The sequence below is a fragment of the Taudactylus pleione genome, unplaced genomic scaffold (genome assembly GCF_031769625.1).
Source record: "Taudactylus pleione unplaced genomic scaffold, aTauple2 ptg000454l, whole genome shotgun sequence".
NCBI lineage: Eukaryota > Metazoa > Chordata > Amphibia > Anura > Myobatrachidae > Taudactylus > Taudactylus pleione.
This window is the reverse complement of record NW_028284856.1, coordinates 14,377,041-14,389,214: the sequence shown is the minus strand read 5'-3', so window position 1 is coordinate 14,389,214 and position 12,174 is coordinate 14,377,041. Positions and strand designations below refer to the sequence as shown.

The window sequence follows — 12,174 nt, the reverse complement described above, 5'->3', positions numbered from 1 at the left end:
GATACACAGATTTCCGTACCTGAATCCCAAGACAGACACGGGAATTCCCTAAAACAGTGCTGTCCAAGTAAAGTAGAAAACTACTGATCCTGGGATGAAGGTTAGAATCCATTGTTCTTGTCACTCCCGATGTGTTCGTCCACGGATCAGTGCAGGAAATCTCAGTGAAAGGACCTCCAAGTGATAGATCAGAACTAATCTTCTGTAATTAATCACCAGCCCAAGTTCATTAGTGTATGTCAGACCCTTGCATTACTGAGATCTCAGGAGACAGAATCACCACCACCACCACATTTGGCTTCAAGATTCTCTCTGGCCATATTTGCTTGTAGATATTCATACAATTGCAACATATCAGAATATTCACACATTATATCTCACTATAGCAGTCATTGTTATTTGTACACGTGGGAATGTTAGGGGGTAAGGATACACATTCTTATTCATAACACTATCTGCATGTTTATTCCATCCAAGGTGCTGAGCTGCCATTATTGTTGGGAGTTACCACCTGTGCATACCACATGGAAGACATGGTATGAGACATGGAATGCTATTAAAACCACCTACAGGATTGCAGAATTCCCTCTGGAACATTGTACCCAGTAGCCCACCCACTGAGCTGACACCTCCCTGGGGAGAAATGATAGTACATCCAATACAGCATGAGACATTGATCATTAACCACACCAACCTGCAGGTTAGGTAACTTTGAAACCATACAGTGACGTGCTCGAGAATTCTCTTATTTTCTAATTGGGATTTACCAACCCAGTTCATTTTCCATTCGTTGATTCATAATTGATTCGTTGATCTTTTTAATCTTTTTTGTCTGCATTTATCTTAGTATATATGTTTTTTATATGTTTTCATATTATATGAGTTATTTATTTATCTATGCTTTACACTGACAATTTTTATTTTTCTCAATATGTAATGTCGATTTCATTTTATCTCCATTAAATATATGTTTTTTTATACATCTGCCCAGTGATAGGTTAATTAAGTGTGATTTTCTGTATACACTGTCCATCCATCTGTCTCCTAAAAATGTAATATAAGTTTGCGCTATCATCATGTTTTCCTTTGACATATTTACCAAGTGACCACTGTGTTATTGATAGCAGCAGCTTACTTCCAGTTTATCTAAACACCTATAGAGTTAACAAGTATACCTGTCTACCACCTAATATAGACAACTATTTAGTGCGGTCACTTTGTTATATACAGAATCCTCTTATAGACACTGAACTGAACTTGTAGTCATGTTATCATCAGTGTTGTGAGTCCCAGAATTACTTGAGGTTATATTGAAGGAAAGAATTCTCTCATACATGAATCATTACCGGAGGATTCCACAGTAATACATTTTCTCTTCAATGTTTAATAGACTAGCCCAGGGGTTCACAAATATGGTCCTCAAGGCTCCCCAACAGTTCCGGTTTTAGAGATATCCATGGATGAGCACAGGTGACTTAATTAGTATCTCAGTCAATTTGATTTAACCACCTGTGCTCAACCATGGGTATCTCTAAAACCTGAAATGTTGGGGAGCCTTGAGGACCATGTTTGGGAACCTCTTGAATAGCTTCTTAATTTATGTTGGCAATCCAGTGCATTCAGAGCTCCGGTGGCCATTTGGTTCAGCATCAATAAGCTCCCACTGTATAATTATGTGCAAAACTGCTTATGAATCGTATTAGACCACAGGTTCTCAAACTCGGTCCTCAGGACCCCAAACAGTGCATGTTTTCTAGGTCTCCTCACAGAATCACAAGTGAAATAATTAACTCTACCTGTGGAACTTTTAAAATGCGTCAGTGAGTAATGAATACATCTGTGCACCTGCTGGGTGACCTATAAAATGTGAACTGTGTAGGGCCATGAGGACTGAGTTTGAAAACCTCTATTAGGTCAAAGATAGTATGCATGTGTCTGGGTGTGAAGCATGTGATAATACTAGCAAAGTAATTTATCTAATTCACTCTAATTCCCAGTGTAATGCTCCAGTTTTTGATAGAGTAGACTGGAGTTCTATCAATGACCTTCTAGGACATTTGGGATTGGACTCAACTGGCAACACATGTTTCTCTGCCAGGATAAAATGTTAGGGCTGCTTATTTGTATGACATGAAGAGCGAAATCAGACTGGGATGCTTTTTATCACCTTTCATTTTTGCCCTGTTCATGCAAGCATTGGTAAGTTTTACAAACATATACTGTACCCTAATATTTATGCTTTATAACAGGGAGACACTGCACATAAATTAGCACTTTTTGCAGGTGATTTGTTAGCGGTTATTGCAAATCTAGTTGTAGATTTAGTTTGATTATTAGGTCCTCCCTTCAAATCTGGTCCAGAAATTGTCCCTTTTGACAAAGTGTTATATAAGAAGTTTGTAGGTGCAGATGCCCCAGTCTTGCTCAATAACACACTATAAAAAGTCACTTTTGAAACACCTGAATATCAATCAGCAGGAGATAAATTTGGGGATGTTTGTGTAGTATGGAGCAATAAGATGGAATTTAAAAATTCTGATTAATATCTGACACTGTGCAACAAATAGCCCCAATGTTCAGGTATAATTTGAGTTTCTTAACAGAGAAAGCGTAATTGACAGTTGATGGGTTTTTTTTTCATGTGTCACTATTGTTAGGAATGCATAAACCCAGTGACCTAATTATTCTCCCAACCTACCTTTTTACCTCCCAGTGACCTAGGGGTAAATTTACTAAAGGTTTACTCTAATTAATTTTAATCTATTAAAAATCAATCTAAATTCATCAACATCAAAGTCATGTTTCAGAGGCTAAATCACACATTTACTAACAGACGATTTTTAAGTGTTAGTAACGGTGTGATTTAGCCCCTCATTAATATCGACCTTTAGTAAATGTACCCTCTAATCTCATTTTGTACCCCTCCTCCTATGTTTTATTAATGTTTACCTCCTTTTAATATTCTTGTTCGGGTATTGCTCTTTTGTCCCAGTGTGTGTAATCACTCGTATTACCATAAAGCTGTGCTCACTGAATGCATATACAGATAGCTGGGCACAGAGGAAATAATGAATGCACTCCATCAATTACTGCTTTGTTTATATTATTTTCAATTGTGTTTGTTTTTTTCAATAAAGAAAGATTGCCTAAAAAGCATGCGTAACTTCATCTGAATGTAGGCTCTTCCAACGAGAGATCAGGAAGCTGCCTTTCTGAAGAAGGGAGGGAAGGAGAGCGGAAGAGCAAAATATGCCGTCAACAAGATTGTAATTGTTTTTCTTCTGTATTTATTTTTTTGTTTCTCATAAAAAAAAAATATTTTAAAAAAATTCTTTCATTTTTATTTTATTTAATTGAATATAACAAGAAAGTGATCTAACAGCAAATGTGTGTGAATAATTTGATTTTTATATACACCATCAAGGAAAATGTTGTGATTCTTCTTTTGGCATTAATTAAACCTTCCCAAACAGCAAAAAGCAGGTGTCTACATAATAAAATCTGTATATGAAAATGTATTTTTTTTACAAGTTTGAATGAAATGCATAAAATGCGCATTAATAATAAGGTAGGACAACAGTGCATAAGATTTTGAAAAGTAGACAGCCCCACGTCTGAGTTTATTAATGCTAGGATGAGCTAGATCATTACAGCCACACATCTCTAGAATGCTTTCTGTAGTATAGGAAGCTCATCAGACAATAACTACTGAAGGGGGACATCACTTGAAATATGAAATTCTGCTCTTACAAATAATTATGCAACTGTGTGTGAGGATGGGAATGATTGGTCACATTTAGTGCCCTCCCCTATTACCTGGCTCAACTAGTATTTCTGCAGTTCAGGATGCTATTGTCTATGATCAGATAATGCCCACTAAGTGACCCACCGCTATGCAGAGCACATTCTTATAATCAAAGTAAATCCAAACTATTCTAGTGACCTATATTATCCAGGGAATTACAGGGCTGATTAGGGAAGCCAATCCTGGCTCATTTTTTCAATCCTAGGATTCAGGATTTAAAAAAATTAAATCCCGGGATTAAGTTATTAAAAGCCGGCTGCTCACAGCGCACAGACTCCAGGGCGGGCGCGGACGTAAAAGGGGGCGGGCCATGCAGCGTGACGTTTTTGATGTCACGCACAGCCGTAGGAGGCCTGGAAGAAACATCGGAGCTGACTGAACTAGTGCTCAGCAATGCCCCTGGGTTGAAAAACAAGCCGCGCCTAGCAGCGCATTTTAATCACGAAAATCCCAGGATTGAAATCCTGCTGTTTTTTGCCTTAAATCCCGGGATCGGGATCAACATGATCCCGGGATTTAGGACAAAAAATGTCAGGATTTTAATTGTCTTCTCTAGGGCTGATGGTAACCCAGTATACATGATCTGCAGGTGGAAAAAGGTATGGAGATAGTGTGATACTTGTGAATTACATATATAATTGTTTACATATGGCATGCTACCTACACATTGCTGTGGTGCATACTGTGCATTGCAGAACTTCTTATTAGTATTAGTGCTCCTAGTGCAAGACTTCCATTAGTTTAATACACAAAATATGGATCCAGGGCACATGAAGTTTGACTATTCCCATTCGATCATTTGCACATCTTGCAGTATTTTGTGTGCTAAGGGACTTAAAATAGGTGTTGAAATAGCAATGCCTATCTTAATCCCAACACCGTAATCCAGGAGGGCGCGTGCCCGAAGGAAGGTAAGCCGGGGCGTCCTTATAGTTAACCGTGGGGGGGGAGGGTTAGGTTTAGGTAAGAAAGGGAGAAACTTAGGTTTAGGCACTAACGGGGAATATTAGGGTGTTGGATGGGGAGGGTTAGGGTTAGGCTACTAAAAGAGAGAAGGGGGAGGGTAAGTATATGTATACGACCGGGATACCAACTCCTGTCACACCGATAGCAGCATCCCGACAACCGGCATTACATATCCATTCCAACCAAACCTATCTTAAAACAACCAGTGACAGTCATATAACATAAGTTTTACAGGTGCTTGCCGTAGTTGCTGTGTCATTCCCTGATGTCAGCTTGTATGAGTCAATATTTTTTGTGTATGATTTGAGTGTGCAGTCATTGTTGTTAGAGGTAGTTATTGGAGTTAAGGGGGATAACAGCGCACTACCACGTATAGGGCCTGATTCAGACCCGCTCGCGAGCGCATAGCGCTCGCAAGTGGGTCAATGGCTGGGTGTGCACTGCGTGTCCACAAGCCCCAGACCGAGTGAGAAATCACTCACTCCAGGGCCTGCTACAAGATGGGGCAGCTGTCGATGTTGATCGACAGCTCGCCCCGTTTTGTAGGCGGGTCGGGGGGTTTGCTGCACAAATGGAGGTGTTCCCGAAGGAATGCCTGCCGTTTGTGGGCGGCCCTACTGAAACACACGTGATGTCAGTAGTGAACTTCCTGCTCTATTAGAGCAGGAAGTTTACTGGGGCTTGCGGTGGACGAGACCCTACTACAAGGGTCTCGTTGCAAGCCCGATGGTCGCGATAATCGTGACCATCGCCAGGCCACCCGCTAAATCTGTGGGTGGTCACCCACAGCTTAGCGAGCAGCCTGGAGGCCAGGGTAAAACAAAAATCGGCCCGCCCTGAATCAGAGCGAGTGCTCGCAGATCGAGGGCCATAGTTTGGTTGTAAGTTATGCAACTGCCCCTTACTGTCCTAAACATGTGAAAGCCATCCTAAGCTGTTATAAATTTGGGGATGGGTACGGGATGCCGGGGTTCGAGATCCCGGGGTTCGAGGTCCCGGCGGTCAGAATCCCGACACCGGCATCCTGACAGGGTTAGAATACCGACAGTTTGTTGGTCGGTATGCTAACCCTCCCCCTCTCCGTACCCTAACCCTCCATTCCTGGTGCCTAGCCCAAACCTCCCCCCTAGTGCCTACACCTAACCTCCTGCTTCCCGCACCCTAAACCTAACCCTCCCATCTTAGTGCCTCCCCCTAACCCCGCTACTTACCATCAGGATGCCAGCGGTTGGGATGTCAGCGCCGTTATTCTGACTGGTGTTGGGATTCCGGCATCGGCATTCTGACCACCAAAATCCCTCTGTGGTCAGGATATTGAAAGCTTTCCTTAAAGTTGGAAAGTAGCATTCTAGTATGTGTTTACTGTTTTGATTACATATTGACTAAAATATAACATATAAATAAGAAACACAAACATAGTGTATATTGTGTTATTGTATATATTTATTACCACACATGAGAAGAGGCACCAAGAATGAAGGGGGTACCGATTACCCATGCTGGGCCTGTTTACGAGGGGCCCCAGCACAATGCATAGTATGGTCTTGTTTACATTTTTTAGGGACTCGCCCCCAGTATCCAGGATCATGTTGGCTCTCAACGGCCCTGCACATAAGTCATAGCTGTAAATTTCGATTTTAAGGATTTATTGTCTTTTTCTTTTATTTTAATGTCAACTGACATTTTCAATTTCTATTGACTGCAACCTCACAGAAATGATGTTAACGCCCATAATAACTAAAGCACAATTTTACATTAGAGCTTCTTAAACGTGCAAGATAATACCTTTAGCACAATTTGGCCATCTGATGTTATCAATCAGACAATCTATATTACCAAACTGCTGAAAATAGGGATGTGTCCAACTGAATGACATTTCAATTACCATGAACCTTTTTCTGAATGACCTTAAAAGCATTCCTAAAATCATGTTCAAAGGATAATTTGTCAGTGTTAGCAGAGGTCGCTCTAGGAGTCAGTGCTCACTTTCAATTATCCTTAGGAAGATGTGGATCATTTCAATTCTCAGATATACTGTAGATAGCTTTGTTCTGAAACAAACACAAATATAAGAAAATGTTTGCAGTGTAGTGGTGAGTACCTACCATTAAGCTATAGTATGTGAAAGAACAGGAATAAATAATCTATGAGACATTTTATGTAATTTCAGTTAAGTATAAATATGCATAAGGTTTTACCATCATTTAGCAACATTTTATAATGCTGTATTGTTTAATTGCAGAAACCATGATGAGAATGTGTTGGACTACGGTGTATTGCATTTCCCTCAATAGTACCTGTCAGACCCTGTGAGGCATGAATATTGCCAATTCCATTTCTCATCCCTCTCTGTCACATCACTAATTGTAATGAAGGTTTAGGACACATAGGGGCTGATCCAGCTGTGCACGCAAGTGTAATGCTGAATGCAGATTCCCGATTATCGGGAAACTGCGCCTGCGCAGGACCCATTCTGTGAGTGTGCAGAGAGGGTCTTGTGTAGTCGCACACAGCCCGTTCTGTGCCTCTGCCTGATTGACAGGCAGAGGCATTTAAGGGGTGGTGCAGGGGCTGGGTCAGTCAGCGTTCGCGGAAACCTGGGCGAGTCCGCCCCATTTTCCGAGAGTGACAAGGCCAGGGACTGTGTCCTGGCCTCGCAAGCCGACCAGCCTGAGTAAGCTGAGGCTTACTCTACTGGCTGGCGGCCCGGCGCCATCCACCATCGTGACCATCAACCACCTAAGGTCATGACGGTGATCCAAGCCTGCGACCTCTGTCACAATGCTGGGATCACAAATACAGCAGGGAGTGTCATACACCTGCTGAATTTGCATATTTACAAGGACAGAATTGCAAAACTGCCTACGTGCAGCTTTGCAATTTCGATCGATGCTGAATCACCCCCATAGCCTTTAGGATGTTAAAAGCCTGTACTAACCATAAACGAGCCTTTAACTTTAGCGTTTATCTAAGAGTCTATGGGATTAGAAAACTGAAAGAGGTTGTTCTTAAGGGTTATTGAGGAAAGAACAGTACTCGGAGCCTGCGCTACCATTTGGCAGCTTTAGGCAGTTGCTTAGGGCGCCGACACCCGAGGGGGCAGCACCGAAGGCTTTTAGCACAATAATAAGGAAGTCTATTTCAGAAATAGCCTCATTTTACTTAAACTGGCAGTGACTACGGTTTCCATAAGATGCAGCCGCTGCTCCTGTACTTTTCTGCTGCTGTCTGAATGAGACCAGACATGTCACAGTCAGCACAGCCAGCAACAGCAGTGATGTGCCTGATGCTCGCAACCTTCTCTCTCTGCATGGTGACAGCTCCCTCAATCCTAGACAAGCCACCAATGTACTGTTATCTTTCTGTCCTTTCTCCCTCCCCTCCAGAGGCACTGCCCATTCCAGCTACTCTGCTCCTATCTAATTCCGCCCCAGCCAGCTTTGTGGGGTAAACCTGGAGATATGAAGAGACCACAACCTCCTGCAAAAAGAGATAAGTATATGCTTTTTAGTCTTATATGGGAGTGAGGATATATATTATTATTATTATTATCTGGGGGTGTATTAATATTATCTTGAGGGGAGTGGGTTATATACTGTGTTGGGTGTAGGGTGTATTACCAATGTATTTGTGTACTAATATTGTATTTGGGTATATTGAATTTATTTGGGGTAGCGTAATGTTATGTGTGTGTTGGAAAGGGATGTGTAGTAATGTTTTATGTAAGGGACATATTAATAGAGGAGAGGGCCCATGTGCATTGTCATGGGCCCCGTCCTCTCTAGCCAGTGGCACAATTGAGTAGACTCTGATGCTGTGCCAGTGTGTACTGTGCATTGGCAGGTCTAGGGGAAAATGTTGCAGCAGCCAATTTCCTGACCATTTACAGATAGATAGATAGATAGATAGATAGATAGATAGATAGATAGATAGATAGATAGATAGATAGACTATATTCTGGGCCAGATCACCCATTAGATAACATTAAAATACATGTCACAGAGACAGAGGCTAATTGAATAAGTTTCGGGAATCAATTGGTTCAGTTAACGGGTCTAATTGAATTCCCCAAACTGTTAAAAACTAAAATTATCTTTGTACCCTCGCCTCACTAGGTGAATATTGGAGAATCTGATATCCAGGAAAACTTTTGATTGAGATATAATCACCGTGACTCTGTAATGGGTAGAGACATTCAGTACTTTTGCAGCCACATTTGGAGAATGATCTATTATAAATTACTGGTGACCGAATATCTTTCAAACAACAAAAGTTCCAAACATCAGATTCTGGAAATTTTATTACATGTATGGGTTTTCACATTTGACAATTTTTGGGGTCAGATGCATTTGACTCAATGGGACAAATTCAATTAGCTGCGAAAAGTGCCTTTTGGAGAAAAGTTTTTGCCGATTTGCGCTTTTCGCCTGTTTTCAAAGTATCTCCATATTCAATTCCCCGGAGTTTTGGCATATGCGATAACTCCATAGGCAAGAAAAGGCGAAAAAGTATCTCCAGCAAAAAGCAGGAGAAAAGAAGTGCAAAATCCATATTTTGGGGTACAAATGTGGGGACTTGGCTCAGAACCCTGTGCACACCCCCCCCCCCCCCCTAATGACTAATTAGTCAAAACAAAAATTAAAAAAAACTTAATTCAACCCAAAAAAGACATGTCTGTTTTGGGGCAAAAATGTAAAAAGTGTTTGAAAATAGGTAAAAAGTGGGGGACCTGGTACTTTGGGGGCTATATGGATGAGACAGGTGTTTTTGGCTCCGACAGCAGCATCCATACAACCAGCATTACATACCTATTCCAACCAAACCTATCTTAAAACAACCAGTGACAGTCATATAACATAAGTTTTACAGGTGCTTGCCGTAATTGCTGTGTCATTCCCTGATGTCAGCCTGTATGAGTCAATATTTTTGTGTATTTGAGTGTGCAGTCATTGTTCTTAGAGGTAGTTATTGGAGCTAAGGGGGATAACAGCGCTCTACCACATATAGTTTGGTTGGAAGTTATGCAACTGCCACTTACTGTCCTAAACATGTGAAAGCCATCCTAAGCTGTTATCAATTTGGGGATGGGTACGCGATGCCGGCGTTCGGGGATCCCAGTGGTCAGAATCCCGACACCAGCATCCTGACAGGGCTAGAATACCGACACTTTGTTGGTCGGTATGCTAACCCTCCCCCTCTCCCTACCCTAACCCTCCCTCCCTGGTGCCTAGGCCAAACCTCCCCCCTAGTGCCTAAACTTAACCTCCCCCTTCCCGCACCCTAAACCTAACCCTCCCATCTTAGTGCCTAACCCTAACCCTATCGCTAACCCTCCCCCTTACCCCTCTACTTACCATCGGGATGCTAGCGGTTGGCATGCCGGCGCCGGTATTCTGACTAGTGTTGGGATTCCGGCATCGGCATTCTGACCACAAAAATCCCTGTGGTAGGGATATTGACAGCTTCCCTTAAAGTTGGAAAGTAGCATTCTAGTATGTGTTTGCTGTGTTTTGGGGCAAAAATTTAAAAAAGTGTTTGAAAATAGGTAAAAAGTGGGGGGCCTGGTACTTTGGGGGTTATATGGATGAGACAGGTGTTTTTGAGATTGCAGGTGGCTGCAGCAAGTGTATTTTTGAGATTATTTAAATCTTCATTTTAGAGACAACAAAATATACTAGTACCCATTTTCATATACCTCAAATTTAACTACGGTACATATTTTTCAGATAAAACATAGCTTTCTATAATTTTTCCACACATATGCAAATATGCATATAACAGCCCTTTGCCTCAAAATAAGTTCACTAAATACTTTTATTAGGGCTACTGCTACTATTCTATATTCATTCCCATGGTCACTGAAGCTTTTTATGGGGTACAGACTGATTTCCCCCAAAAAATATGTCCTTTGCGCTAGTTTTGCTTTGTAAAACATTTGCCTAATCGCTTTTACTCCTGTTTTACAACTGAATAGGGTGAAAAGCGGGGACACACATGGAGAAAACATTGCGTCAAAACAGGCGAATGAGGCGAATTCAATCCACTTTTTGAAGCTAATTGAATTTGGCCCAATGTTGTCTACGACTGTTCATCTGAAACATCGATATAATCAGACCACATCTGATTATAGGTGAAATTACTCTGAATGCTAATATTTGCTTATTTAGCTGTTTAACCTAGTATAGTGGTTACACTACACACAACTATTACACACAGATGTTACTGTATGAGTTTGCATGTGTTCAAAGATTTTCAATATTTACCTATTACTTTGACCTGTATTTCACAGACATTAAAGACTTCAGGATCCCTTCAGCTCCAAAGCTTCATGTGAGCAGCTGCCTGAACTTAACACTCAATTAGCCTAAAATAACCATGTTTGCTACATTTGCATCCTTTGTAGTCAAACCTTCTGTATGCTGTAAGTAAACACAAATACCTGATTTGGTGACATTTTGCCCCCACAGATTTGTGTAACTTTTCATAAGCAGATACACATGCATTCATATTTTACATGAATCTTATTTATTACAAGGTATCAACTTAGTAGCAATATTCTAGTATACAACATAGAGAAACAGTACTTAGTAGGTATAAATAAATGAATATATATTTATCATTCACCAAGTTGCATATGGTGAAATTTTTTGAGTATATTCATCTATTTATACCTACTAATCGCTGTTTCTCTATTTTATGTATTTTCTCTCTGGGAGTTTCACACACTCCCTCTAAACAGCTGCTAATTGGCGAGCGCCACTCTTATTGTTTTACTTTTTCTTAATATTCTAGTATATGTCATTATTCTAAGGTCCTGTTATTATACTATATTCCAGGACCTTAGAAGTATTGTTTAACCATCTATTTCCTGTCAAACCAGACGTTATTAAGGACCAAAAACAATTGTCACTAAAGGGCCCCAGATATTGGGCGGCCATTTCATCAATTCCCAGAGTGGACTGGAACTGCCGATCTGTCGGTCAGAAATGCCAATCGGTGGTCATTGATGGTCACCAATCCGTCAGGGAATCAGTGAAATTCTTTAGGTGCATACACACACAACGATGTAAATAATGAACGATTTTCGTTGAACAATTTTCATTCAATTTTTCCCTTGAAAAAGTGAACGAAAATCATTTTACAAAGTAGTTGGTTTTACTTTACTTAATAAACGATTTTCTGTGTGTTGAACTAAAAATGTTGCAACTTCTATTGAAAATCGTACAGTTGGCCAGTCTGACTGAACTACAATCGACAAACGTGAACGGGCATGAACATTAATCGTTCATCGTTTATCGTTTTACACTGAACGATATTTTGAACGATTTAACGATAACGACATCATTATAGTTAAATCGTTCAAAATATCGTTGTGTGTGTACGCACCTGTTGTGTTAATAATC

At 40.8% G+C, this 12,174-nt stretch overlaps 1 long non-coding RNA gene across 1 annotated transcript in view; it reads left to right on the top strand.

The window, feature by feature from the left end:
• LOC148505459 (uncharacterized) overlaps positions 1-12,174 on the top strand; it is an 82,943-nt gene that overhangs the window by 59,255 nt on the left and 11,514 nt on the right. The window contains exon 2 of the long non-coding RNA XR_015869897.1: positions 8,158-11,192. This is a non-coding gene — a long non-coding RNA (uncharacterized LOC148505459). The remainder of the gene's footprint in view (positions 1-8,157; positions 11,193-12,174) is intronic.